Below are 12,609 nucleotides of genomic sequence, written 5' to 3' on the forward strand. Positions count from 1 at the left end.
AGCAAGCTATACAGTATGGTAAGGGAGATAACTCTAGTCTAATTACTATTCACAAGAATTTGTACTTTTATGCATAATGCAGTTATGAATAGAATTTATAAATAGAGGGTTTGAATATTAAAATTGTTTCTATACTTAAAGGCAGTAAAAAAATGCTTATATAGATCTATTTTTTTTTTTAAATATATTAAGAAAGTTGGATTTTATTTTGTAGGCTTATTGTTTTCAGTTTGGTGTAGTATTATGTCTGCAAGAATAACACAATGGTGCAATGTGGTAATGCCTGCACAAAATTATTTTCTGATGATAGACAGGTGGGTAAATGATGGAACATATGTAACAATGTAAGTCAAATCTTTAAATTAGTTCTGGATTTATTAATTGATAGGTAGGAAATTTTTGGAACAACGAGAATAACACTGACTTAGCCCTGACTTGATCAGCACAGCTCCTTTTTGGAAGTTTAATGACTCAGGTCTATTTTTTAGGACTCAGATTGGCTAAGATGCTTAAATTAATAAATCTTTATTAGTATTATCCAAAATTTGATAAACTTTTTTGATGTTTGAAACATCCCAGTGTCAGAAGAATCTAAACAAAATTCTTTAATCTGATCGTTGAGCGAGACATAATTTTTCCATTTAATTTAGGTATGATTAGAAAAAAATCATGTGTTTTGAGTTTCCCGGCTCACCTTTTTTTGTAAGCCTCAAAAGCCTACACTAAAGTTTTAATAACACTTTTGGTAGTGAATCCTTGGTCCCTATATCATGTACAATGTGTATATAATATACTAGGTAAAAGAGCGTCAAGCATAAAGAAAAAAAAATCTATGGGCCTGGTTAAAATGTTGACTTTGATATATAAAGGAGACAGTAGATTACCAATGTTCAAATCTTGAAGTTAAGGAGTAGGGGTAATAAGGCCCTTATTTGGTCCAAATATTACTGCAAATTTATCATACATATTCTTAAATTTGTCCTATCTAGACAATGGTACAAGGTATTCAGAAAATGAAAACAAATTTCACATTTAACGAGTTACCATGGCAACAAACCAAGACGAAATTTGTATATTTTGTAAAATTTCTTAATTTTCCTTGTTTTTCATCAAATGTTTATTATATTTCAGATTTGCAAAGTATGTGCGCACCCAAGAAACAACTTTATATTTGGTGAGATTATGTCAGTAATTATAATAAAGCTTCTCTTAAATTATTTTGTTGTTTTTTGGCTGCGCACCATGTTTCCACAATGAAATAACGATGGAAAACTGCATAAATTCTGTATTTTTCATTATTTTCATGAAACATTTTATTTTCTCAGGCCAAAACCGGGCCTTAATGCCCCTACTTCTTAGGAAAAGACAAATCAAGGCAACACACAAAAGTTGAGGGAATTTTTTATATGTAAATTACAGTTGAATATCTTTACCTATTATAATAAATGTCAAATAAAATAAATGATATGCATTGACTGATATCTTTTTTTACATTTGGTAAAAAATTACAATATACATTTAGACCTATCTCACACAAATTGTGACTTGGATGGAGAGTTGTCTCATCATCTTCTTATATCAATCTCCTTTATATATAGTAAGAAAAGTTGAGTTAACTTAGTTTAAATATATATTATTTAATTACTTCAATGATATGGTAGGTGAAAACCCTAAATTAATTTGTTAGTTGTCTCCCTTTGTACAACTTAGTGGTAAAAGACAGATATATCTTTGCAAAGTGATTTTTTTTGTCATACACAGAAAGATTAAGGGCCATTTTGACTTGATTTTCCTCCTTGGTTGTTGGATTAAATTTAGTTTGTCTAATTAAACATGGTCTATTTTTTTCACTCCCTAAACACATTTTCGCTTCCTCATTGGAAGCTTGGGACAGGAATTTTAGAACACTAGACCATGTAACCAAAATGTCCTTAGCAGGGAAAAACAATAACCATGGCCCAGTAGTCTAGGCTACTAAAATTTAGGCTAGGCAACTAAATTTTGGCTTGAAAGGTCCATATTGTTATGTTAAACTTTCATAAGGCATGCATGGTGTTAGATTGGACCCTTGATGGTAAATGTAAGTCTTTTTCTCTGTCTAGTTGTATTCATCATTATCCAGCCCGGGCCCCCCTTTTGTGGGAAAAATTTGGTTGATTATATAGGGAATCACTGAAGCATGACTGGAGCGGGCCCCCCTTAGCTCAGTCAGCGGGCCCCCCCTTATGAAAAGTTCTGGATCCGCCACTGGCATATGGTTTCTTTGAGAGTATCAACATTTTGGGACCAAACAGAAAACATCTAATAAACATAACAATAGGGAGATGAGGTAGGATTGCCAATGAGACAACTATACACCAAAGTTCAAATAAAAAGGATGTAAGCAATTATAGGCAACTGTACGGCCTTCAACAATGAGAAAAACCCATACCGTATAGTCAGCTATAAAAGGCCCCAACATGAAAAATATGAAACAATTCAATTGAGAAAACTAACAGCCTAATTCATATCAAAACAAATATGACAGACATTAACCAACGACAACCACTGAACTACAGGCTCCTGACTTGGGACAGGCACATAAAGAATGTGGCCGGGTTAAACAATCCACATGACATTTTAAGATTGTCGTTTAAATAATATACAAATTATAGAAAATATAAAAAGATGAATATTAATAGCACATACAATAGAATATTGGTAAATCTGTTTCATGTCTTATAAGAGAGAAAAACATATACATGTATTGTACTTCATCTTTCAATTGTTAGGCTGACATTCTATTCAATTACTTAACTTGTTGAGCACATGCACAATCATATTTAACTTGGGATAAATCAAAGGTCGCATGCATATGGATATAAATGAAGTCGAATTATTGTCTTGCAAGTCAAAAATGTATCAGCAAACTTTTTGGGCTGACTTTGACATAATTGAATCAAATCGACTTCTTATTACTAATATAAAAGAAGATGTGGTATGATTGCCAATGAGACAACTCTCCACAAGAGAACACAGAAATTTACAGCTATAGGTCACCATACGGCCTTTAACAATGAGCAAAGCCCATACCGCATAGTCTAACATTATCCAAAATTCCATTCTATAATGTAAATGTTTAAAGCAAAGAAAAAATTATTTAATTATTTTCAACTTTTAATGTTGAAATCTTAGCTAAAGCCCTGTTAAAAGATCTAACATTCAATTAAATATCTAGTCCCTGACAGAACTTTAAAAAAAAGTAATAATTTGGTTTTTGACAGTTCATTACATACAAAATCTTAAAACAAACTGTTCTTACCAGGCTTAATGTTATCTGTCAGACATATATAGGACATTCCAAATTTAATAAAGTTCTAAAGATATTAATTAATATCTCTTAAAACAAAAATGTCATTGTTGAGTAAAAAAAAAATAGTTATTAATTTCTACGGCCCTTTGATCTTTTGACAGTGAATCTTCACTACAGAAACAGTCTCTGCTTTTGATATTGAATCAGTATATAAAAACACCAACAGGTGCAATCAGTTTTCCTGAAATTTTTTCATTCGATTATCGTCACTACGATTTCATCAGGATTTCACATGCAGGAGAGCAAATGTAGAAAACAATGATGGAATCCGCAGGGAAAAGTTTATACGATAGCTACACTTTCCGTTTTAGTTATTTTAACACCTGATCATTAAACAATGTCATTAATCTTACATCTTGTTGATGATTCACACGGACCCTAAGTAAACAGATTTACCGAAGAATTTAGAAAACTAACGGTGTTGTCTAAGTCAACATATTTGTATAATATTTCACAGATTTTGTAAAAAGATGTGTTTACTTTTGTTGGTCATTTGTTGTTTATTTTGTGACCCTTTAATATAAAATAATCGTAAGTAATCTTATATCAGTCACTCCTGCCGATCTGGTATTTGTAATGAGATAGAAGGAGGATCCTTTCTTGAACCTTACGTAAAAAGAGAAAATCTTTTGGGCTCCAACTGTACAATAAGTGAGCCTTTCCCAAGCTCTGGCTTTAATAAGTGATAAATAAGATAAAAGACATCGATTCCAATTTTTTTTTTTTTTTAATTGGTAAAAAGAATAAACAGCTTAAACAACATCTGAAATATGAAAAAAAATTTAAGATTTTTAGTTAATAACATTATAAAGTTTAATTTTTAAAGATAATATTTTTTTTTGCTTAAATTTTTCATCTGCCATTTGAATTTCTACATGGAAATTACAATTGAATATCTTTACCAATTTAAAGTTCAATAAAATAGAGTTATTTATGAATTGACCGATTTGTTTTTATACGCCCGTTTACAGGATGTATTATGGTATACCTTTGTCCATCTGTCCGTCTGTCCGTCCGTCGTCAACATGTCGGACATTAACTCAAAAACGCTTTAATCAATTTACATAAAACATTTTCATAAAGGAGTAAGTCCAGTAAAACCCCTTTTTGGCCCCAAAATATAGCAGTTTTACAAAATTGTTAAAATGTAAACTTTCAGTTATTTATTGAAAAGTAGAATACTTCTGCTACATAAATATGGGCTGTTTTTGACAATACATTGCACATATATCGGGTACTACCATCATTTAGTCATGCTAAATTACTGAATTCTTCACAATTTTAGCATTTGAGTTAAATATTAGACAGTTTCCATCTTAAATGGAAGTGGCCGCATTTGTGTTCATTCTTAATATTTAAATGTAAGTTGTATTTGATGATAATACATAACATATATAAAGGTCAAGAGTGAACACAGATGCGGCCACTTTCATTTTTGACAAAAACTATCTGAAAAGTGACATATTATGGCATATTAGATAGATTTTTCATATTTAAGCTTGAATTTGAACGTCTTTAATGACTAAATCGGTTCAAATCTTTCACATAAACTAATTGAATCTACTGAAGTAGACACGTAAGTGTTTAAAAAGTGTCCAAAATCCAACATCAGATGAACCTGAAATTTGAGGCCAAAATAGGCCCTTACTGGACCTACTCCTTTCTAATATGACATTGAGAATAAATTGAACTTTATTTGTTGATATTCTGACAACAGATTTAAAAGTATTGCGCAACAGCACAGTGTATTGCACAACAGCAAGAAATCTTTAATTGAATATAAATTCAATTCATATAACCAATTTCAAGTTCTTTGACTACATTTATTCACAAACCTATAATATGTCAAATATTTAATTACAATCCGTCTGTCCTTCCGTCATCAACATGTCGGACATTAACTCAAAAACGCTTTAACCAATTTGCATAAAAATTTGGTGAATTGTTTATATCTATTGATGTGAGCTCCCTTTCGTTTTTTATAAATTTTAGATTTTACGTTTCCGAGTTATGGGGTTTTATTCATTAAAAAAAGGGGGATTTTCCAGTTTTCGGACAATAACTCAAGAATGCTTTCACCAACTTGCAAGAAATTGTGGTGAATTGTTTATATCTATTGACATGAGCTCCCTTTTGATTTTTATATATTTTAGATTTTATATTTCATAGTTACAGGGTTTTATTCATAAAAAAAGGGTGGATTTTCCAGTTTCCGCACAAAAAATCAAAAATGCTTTCAGCGGTTCTTATGAAACTTATGTGAATTGTTTATAACTATTGATGTAAGCTCTGTTTAGAATTTTATAAATTTTTCATTTATCATTTCTGAGGTATGGGGTTTTATTCATTAAAAAAGGGGGGATTTTCCAGTTTTCGGACAATAACTCAAAAATGCTGTCAGCAATTCTCATGAAACTTTGGTGAATTGTTTATATCTATTGATGTAAGCTCCCTTTACATTTTCATAAATTTCTAATATGACATTGAGAATAAATTGAACTTTATTTGTTGATATTCTGACAACAGATTTACTAAGTATTGCGCAACAGCACAGTGTATTGCACTACAGCAAGAAATCTTTAATTGAATATAAATTCAATTCATATAACCAATTTCAAGTTCTTTGACTACATTTATTCACAAACCTATAATATGTCAAATATTTAATTACAATCCAAATTCAGACCTGTATCAAGCTTGAATATTGTGTCCATTTTTGCCCCAACTGTTCAGGGTTGGACCTCTGCGGGTGTATCCAGCTGCGCTCAGCGAAGCAATTTATTAATATAAGGTCAGAAATTACAACAATATACATTTAGGGACATATGATTTTTACCTGGGAAGGGGGGGGGGGGGGGGGGGGGGCTGGTCATCTTGAAATCAAACATATATAATTTTCTTGATCCCCCCAATAATATATCACTATTTTTATTTTATCCCCCTCAAAACATTTTAAAAATTGTGATCCCCCTCTATTAAACATGCCAAAATTTTAACATGCTTAACATTTACCTTTGACACACATGATATGTAGGATATACTTGAAGATTCAAAAGTTCACAAATGTTTCATCTTGATCCCCCTACATTTTGACCAGTCCCCCTCCCAGGTAAAAAATGATAAGTCCCGTAGACATATCTTCTTTGTACAGTAAGCAGACTATTTATAGAAGAGAGACTGCAGAAACAAAATCGATAAAAAAAACTAAGTGGATGACGAATTAACAAAGCCATGGCAAAAAAAAACCCAAAACAACCAACAGTATACAAAACAAACCATAGAAAGCTAAGGATTGAACAATTGATAGCTTTATAGTTCAACATACATATTATTTGATTTCTTGAAAGCTTTGGTAGGGAAAAAAACTTAATATTTATTTGTGTATTGTCTCCCTTTGTACAACTTTGTGAATGCTTAGCAGACAGAACATATCTAATCTTGAAAGAGATTTTTTGTTATACATGTACACATAAAGATTAAAGGTCCATTTAGCTTTCTTTTTCTCTTTTTTGTCATTAACTTATATGTTTTATTCCACTTTGAAACAAAAGGAGGAAATTTGTACAGTGATTGTGTTTTTGCATATGCAGTCACCAGTTTCAATATTTTTTCATACCCTACCCCACTCTAGCAGTGGGGGCATCCTGTCCTATTGTCTGTTTGTCCAACAAATATTCCTGTAACACTATTGTCAGGCAGAATTGAACAGAATGACTTCATATTTGGTCAACAGCTGGACAGTGATGAGTTGCAACATTGATGCATTTCTATCAGACACCTTGTACTTTCTGTTTTCTATTACTTTGAATTACCAGTGGTAGCATGCTTAGCACAGCATCACTTGTTATCTTCTTGCATTTGCTATAGATATTCTAAAATAACATACTTAAAAGAAAAGGAAAATTTTCACCAAGATTTGTAGAGCTTTCTATAGTTTCTTTCAATAGACCACTTTCGAGTCATGTTCTACACCGGAAAAGTTCGTCAATTATGCGCGCCTTTATGAAGTCATTTACCAGATAGAGGGGATGGCCTGTTGCACTATTAAAATTCATCAAGCGCCTTGGTGATCGTCATTATGCAGGATAAACTAGAAATAATGTTTGTTCCTTAGGTACTTTATCACAATTCCCTAATGACAGCAGTGCTGATTATCAATTATAAGAATTTTATTTGCCGAAAAATTCATGCAATACAGCATTATATTTTTTCAACCACTTGCTCAACATGGGAAGGAAGTGACGATGCCCCTAAACGCACGAATGATGTTCACTAAAACCAATGTTTTTGACGGAAATGCAACAAACCTGAAAGTTGTTTATTAGTATATTTTATTAGGCTTTATTATATAAAATATTCTCATTAAAACACAAATAATATGTTTTTTTGTTTTATATTCGACTTTGCTGAAATTGAAGAATGATATTATAGAAGAAAAATTAAAATATATGTGTTTAATACTTGTAATAACTTTCAAAGTACAAATTACAAAATTACAAAACAAGTATCAAAATAAATGTTTAAAAAATTCTACATTTTGTAGTGAAAAATTTATTTCATGGTAATTTATCAATCAGAATACATTTGTTTAAAGCTGTCCATTTCAAAATTCCTGACTTTTTTTTCCAATTTTAGATTTTGTTCAAAGGGAAGCAACTCTTTGGTTGGACAAACTGTATCCATGCCTAGAGAGAGAAGAGAAAATGGAATGAGCATGGTGTGTGGGATTGAACAATAATTTTGACTTGGTAAGTAGATCACATATTTTTGTAAAAATGGAATTAAATATAGGTTGATAAGTAATGAATTGGTATGATTGATGTTTGAATACTAATCTTTACTTGTTTGTCTGTACATATGTCTTTTTGCTTTTGCTTTGCCTTGTTCATACATTTTCTGCTGGATTCTTAACTAAAGACATACATGTATGCCTTTCCCTTTAGTATTGCATTGACAGGGAACAGTCTGTTTAACCTAAAATATGTTTCCCTATGCCAATGATTTAAAAAAAATTGAAATGCACTAATTATTCCCAAAATAATATCTGGTGAGTCCTTTTAAGGCAACAAATGATAGAATTTGTGTGAAGACTTAACCAGTCTTACATGCAAATTGTAATCTTTCATAAGTCTCTTTAAAGATAAAGGGTATCATTTAATATCATAGATTTCTGCTGAAGTCAACTCTATAGGGACTTCATATTGTAAGGTGTGAGTTCTATAGCTCATTTATGAAGACCTCTAGTAACTGTTTAGATGAGGAACAGCAATAAAATAATGGTGCCTAGCTATATAGGTAATTTTCTAGGATTTTATTACAGATTTGTTTTAGGTACATTGACCTTGCATTCTGTTTTTTCCAAGTACTGTGGATTCCTACATTTTTGTTGAGGGGATATCAATTTTCAGGGATTGAGACACAATTTTATTAATTGATTTCATGGTTTTGGCAAAGTCTGCATACAAGACTTTAGAAAATTTGTACTGTGAATTTCAGAAATTATCAGGATATTATTTTGTCTCCCCTGCGACAAGCAAGACATAGGGATTGCTTTTCTGGCGACAGCTGCTGCAGTGGCGTCAACACTTGTTAAGTTTTCTGCTTAAGTTAGTTTGATAGGAACTACTTGTGATATAGATCATTGATATTTAATATAAAGTTGCATTACTATCAGTACATATCTGTTTGATGACTATTTTGAGGCCTTGCCCCTTAGGTTATGGTCCAGTGACTTTGAATTAATTTGCAATTTTCAATGTTAAGTTTTCTGCTAAAGTCAGTTTGATAGAACTGCTTGTGACAGATCAATGATATTTTGTATAAAGTTGCATTACTATCAGTACATCTCAGTTTGTCGACCATTTCTAGGCCCTGCCCACAAGATCATGGTCCAACGACTTTGAATTAATAAGCAATGTTGCTCTCCATCAGATTGTCTTTTTCTGAATTTTATGCGGACAGGCAAGACATATCTCTGTGTCAACAGTTTATTTATTGCTAAAATTGCAACAGGATACATTTTGAAAAAATTAAAATTCTGATTTTGAAATGTTGATAACAATATTTGAATGCAGCAATTTCTGGAATTTTAAAAATCATTCTTATTGTTTTAACAATCACAGTAATAAATGCATGCAAAAATTTCTGAATATATAGCACTGTAAATTCAGAAATTATTGCATGCATTAATTATTGCAACTTTATCATTTTAGACTAAAATGTGATTTAAATTTTTGTGATATTGAGAAAAATCCTGTTTAATTCATATAAAAAATCTCAAAATGCGAGTTTAAATTATTGCGATTATAACCCTGTCACATTTTTCGCAGTAATAAAAACATCGCAATTATTTCTGAATTTACAGTATCTGCTTTTGATTTGCAATGTTCTTCTAGACTCTGATTCTATTTGAATGCAGTTGGTTCCATATGTTCAATCTGTTATCAATATCGCCCTTCAAATCACTGGAAAATATAACAGAAATTGAATATAAAACTTAAATGATAAAAAAAAAAATGCTCACCTAACGACATCTGTCAGTATTTACTGAAATAATTCTGTTTTGTCATCGTTTTCACAAAAATACTTTCTTCACCAGAATCTTAAAATGTTAAAGACAAATAAAAATAAATATGATCTTTACAGGGCTGAAATGTGCCGATGATATACGGATTATGCATCGATTTTCTGTCATTCATCGGAAACATTTCACGAGTGTTGATACATCAGTAATCCACTTTTGATCCGACTTTCTCTTTGTGTTAAGCCTTATATAACTCCTGGATGGGGATCTAAGGCCAGAGATGATTGATTTTCTACTGTTACTTAATCCTATACATGTGTAAAATGTTAGGTTTAGATAATCGTTTAATAACACGATAGCATCTTGAAAGGAAAAATTATGAATTTTTCTAAAAGAAATTCCAGGATATCAGAGGAACAAATTTTTTTGAAAATTTAATTTTTTGGGTGTAATAATCACTTGTTTATGGATATATTCATCGGATAATATTTTGACACATCATTCGACCTAGGAGGTGTAAGTTAAAAGTAATCGAACACTTTGAACTTTGAGAGATGTGTGAGAAAGCATATCTCCAACTTTCAAATGGGTTAAATGGTCTTTTATATGTTTAAAATCCAGGATGGTCTACTTTTTAACAGCCTTACCTCCTGATAAGGCCTAATAAAAAGAAAAGATCAGTGTTTCAGAAAACATACTAAAAAAAATTTGGGTAGGTAGGTAAGCCAAAACATATAAATATCAATTAGGGTAGGTAGGTCGGCAAAAATTCATATATATCTTGTCAAAACAGGAGAAACAGTCAGACTTAAATAGTGCATGTTCAAAAATGACAAAAAAGATCTTTAGTGTAGGCACTTAAAATAAGGGTAGGTTAAGGGTTAGCAAAAACAAAAGTATTTTTTTATGCCCCTGCCGTAGTGGAGGGGGCATTAAGTTTTACCCTCGTCCGTACGTCCGTCCATTCATACGTATGTCCCAAAGTTGGTTTCCGTTCTCTAACTTTAGTTTTCCTCAACCAATTGTTATGAAACTTATACACAATGCTTATTACCACAAAACACAGATCAAATTTGAATTTTGGTGGCGTCACTTTAACTGTTTTAGAGTTATGCCCCTTTACAAATGGAAAAATGGCTGAATTTTTCATTTCCTTTCTCTAACTTTAGTTTGCCTCAACCAAATGTTATGAATCTTATACACAATGCTTATTACTACAAAATACTGATCAAGTACAAATTTTGGTGGTGTCACTTTTACTGTTCTAGAGTTATGCCCCTTTACAAACGGAAAAATTGCTGAATTTTTCATTTCCGTTCTCTAACTTAAGTTTGCCTCAACCAAATGTTATGAAACTTATACACAATACTTATTACCACAAAACTCAGATCAAGTACAAATTTGGGTAGTGTCACTTTTACTGTTCTTCAGTTATGTCCCTTTATAACTTATTATGATATGCAAGCGGGGGCATCATCTGTGTCCCATGGACACATTCCCCATTTCTTTATTAGGATTTTCTGAATCAGCTAACAGACTAAAATCTTGATTTAAATTTCTGACGGAATTCAGACATGACATAAGCAGTTTCTACAGTTTTTATACAGGGCAAAATTAAGCCAAGTTCATCTTGCTCTCCTTGCATATTATAAAGAGGTCCACCCTGTCCATGGCAAGTTAATTTTATACAGGGTAAATTTATGCCAAGTTCTACTTGTTATCCTTACCAGTTATAAAGAGGTCTCCCCCTTGCTCATTGCAAGTAGATTTTATACAGGACGAGCTAAACCCATTTTTAACTTGTGATCCTGGCCAGTTGTTCTGATTTCATTCATTTTACCCTATTTAAAGGGCAAGTACATTTTTGTAAATCTTTATTGACAGCAAGACAATGTTAAAGGGACTTACCCTCTGGTCAGTTGAACTGACCATCTTATATCCACCCCTGCTTGACATCTACAATGAAATAAAGGTATATGTTCATAAGAAAGACATATTCCTAAGCAAGGAAATCTTCAATACACTTTTTTATATTGGAAAGGAAAGCATTTGGTATATATATTACTTTATAAAACAAATTTAAACTCAACATTAATTTTAGGGGCCTCAATGGGCAAGAGGTCTAAGTAGTTTAACTATTGTATCACTAGTCTTTCAACACTGAGGTTGTGAGTTCGAATTTGGCATGTGTCAGGTGCGCTTGACTCCAATCTTATCTCCGGCCACTTCTGCTTCTTTCACTAATAAAAACTGACTGCCATGATATAGTTAATAGTCCTGAAAGTGGAGTTAAACACCAATCAATCAATCAACATTAATTTTCAAAACAATTTCTTGAAAGTGCTGACCAAATAAAGTTAAAACACCTGTTGATTGGGTTGTGCTACCTCTAGCTAAAACACTGAATTAAGGTGAGCACTAATTTAAAGGCTCTTTTTGGTCACTAATGATTTAGGTAAATGTTGTTTTAGGGTTGCAAGAACCAAAAAAAAAGAATACTATGTTTACATGATAAGGTTCTCTGTAGCTCCCCTTAAATCAGTTGTATATTTCAGTGAAATTTTGAGAAATTCTTCAGATCCTCATGGTACACGACCTATTTTATTATTCAAATAAGCCAACTTTTTTTTTTATTTACCCATAATCAAGCATATAAATCCTATATCTTCTCAAATCCTAGTCCTTTGGTGTTTGGTGGGTAGCTGTCTCCTTGGCACTTATATCATACCTCTCT

General features: G+C 31.8%; 1 protein-coding gene across 1 annotated transcript in view; it reads left to right on the top strand.

Moving 5' to 3' along the window:
- Positions 1-8,061: 8,061 nt before the first annotated feature.
- Positions 8,062-12,609, top strand: part of LOC127726518 (PR domain zinc finger protein 1-like) — an 84,714-nt gene continuing 80,166 nt past the window's right edge. Inside the window, exon 1 of the mRNA XM_052233889.1 lies at positions 8,062-8,100. The gene's annotated coding sequence lies outside the window, so the exon portion shown is untranslated. The remainder of the gene's footprint in view (positions 8,101-12,609) is intronic.

This window comes from Mytilus californianus, unplaced genomic scaffold (genome assembly GCF_021869535.1).
Source record: "Mytilus californianus isolate M0D057914Y unplaced genomic scaffold, xbMytCali1.0.p SCAF_18, whole genome shotgun sequence".
In the NCBI taxonomy this organism is placed as follows: domain Eukaryota; kingdom Metazoa; phylum Mollusca; class Bivalvia; order Mytilida; family Mytilidae; genus Mytilus; species Mytilus californianus.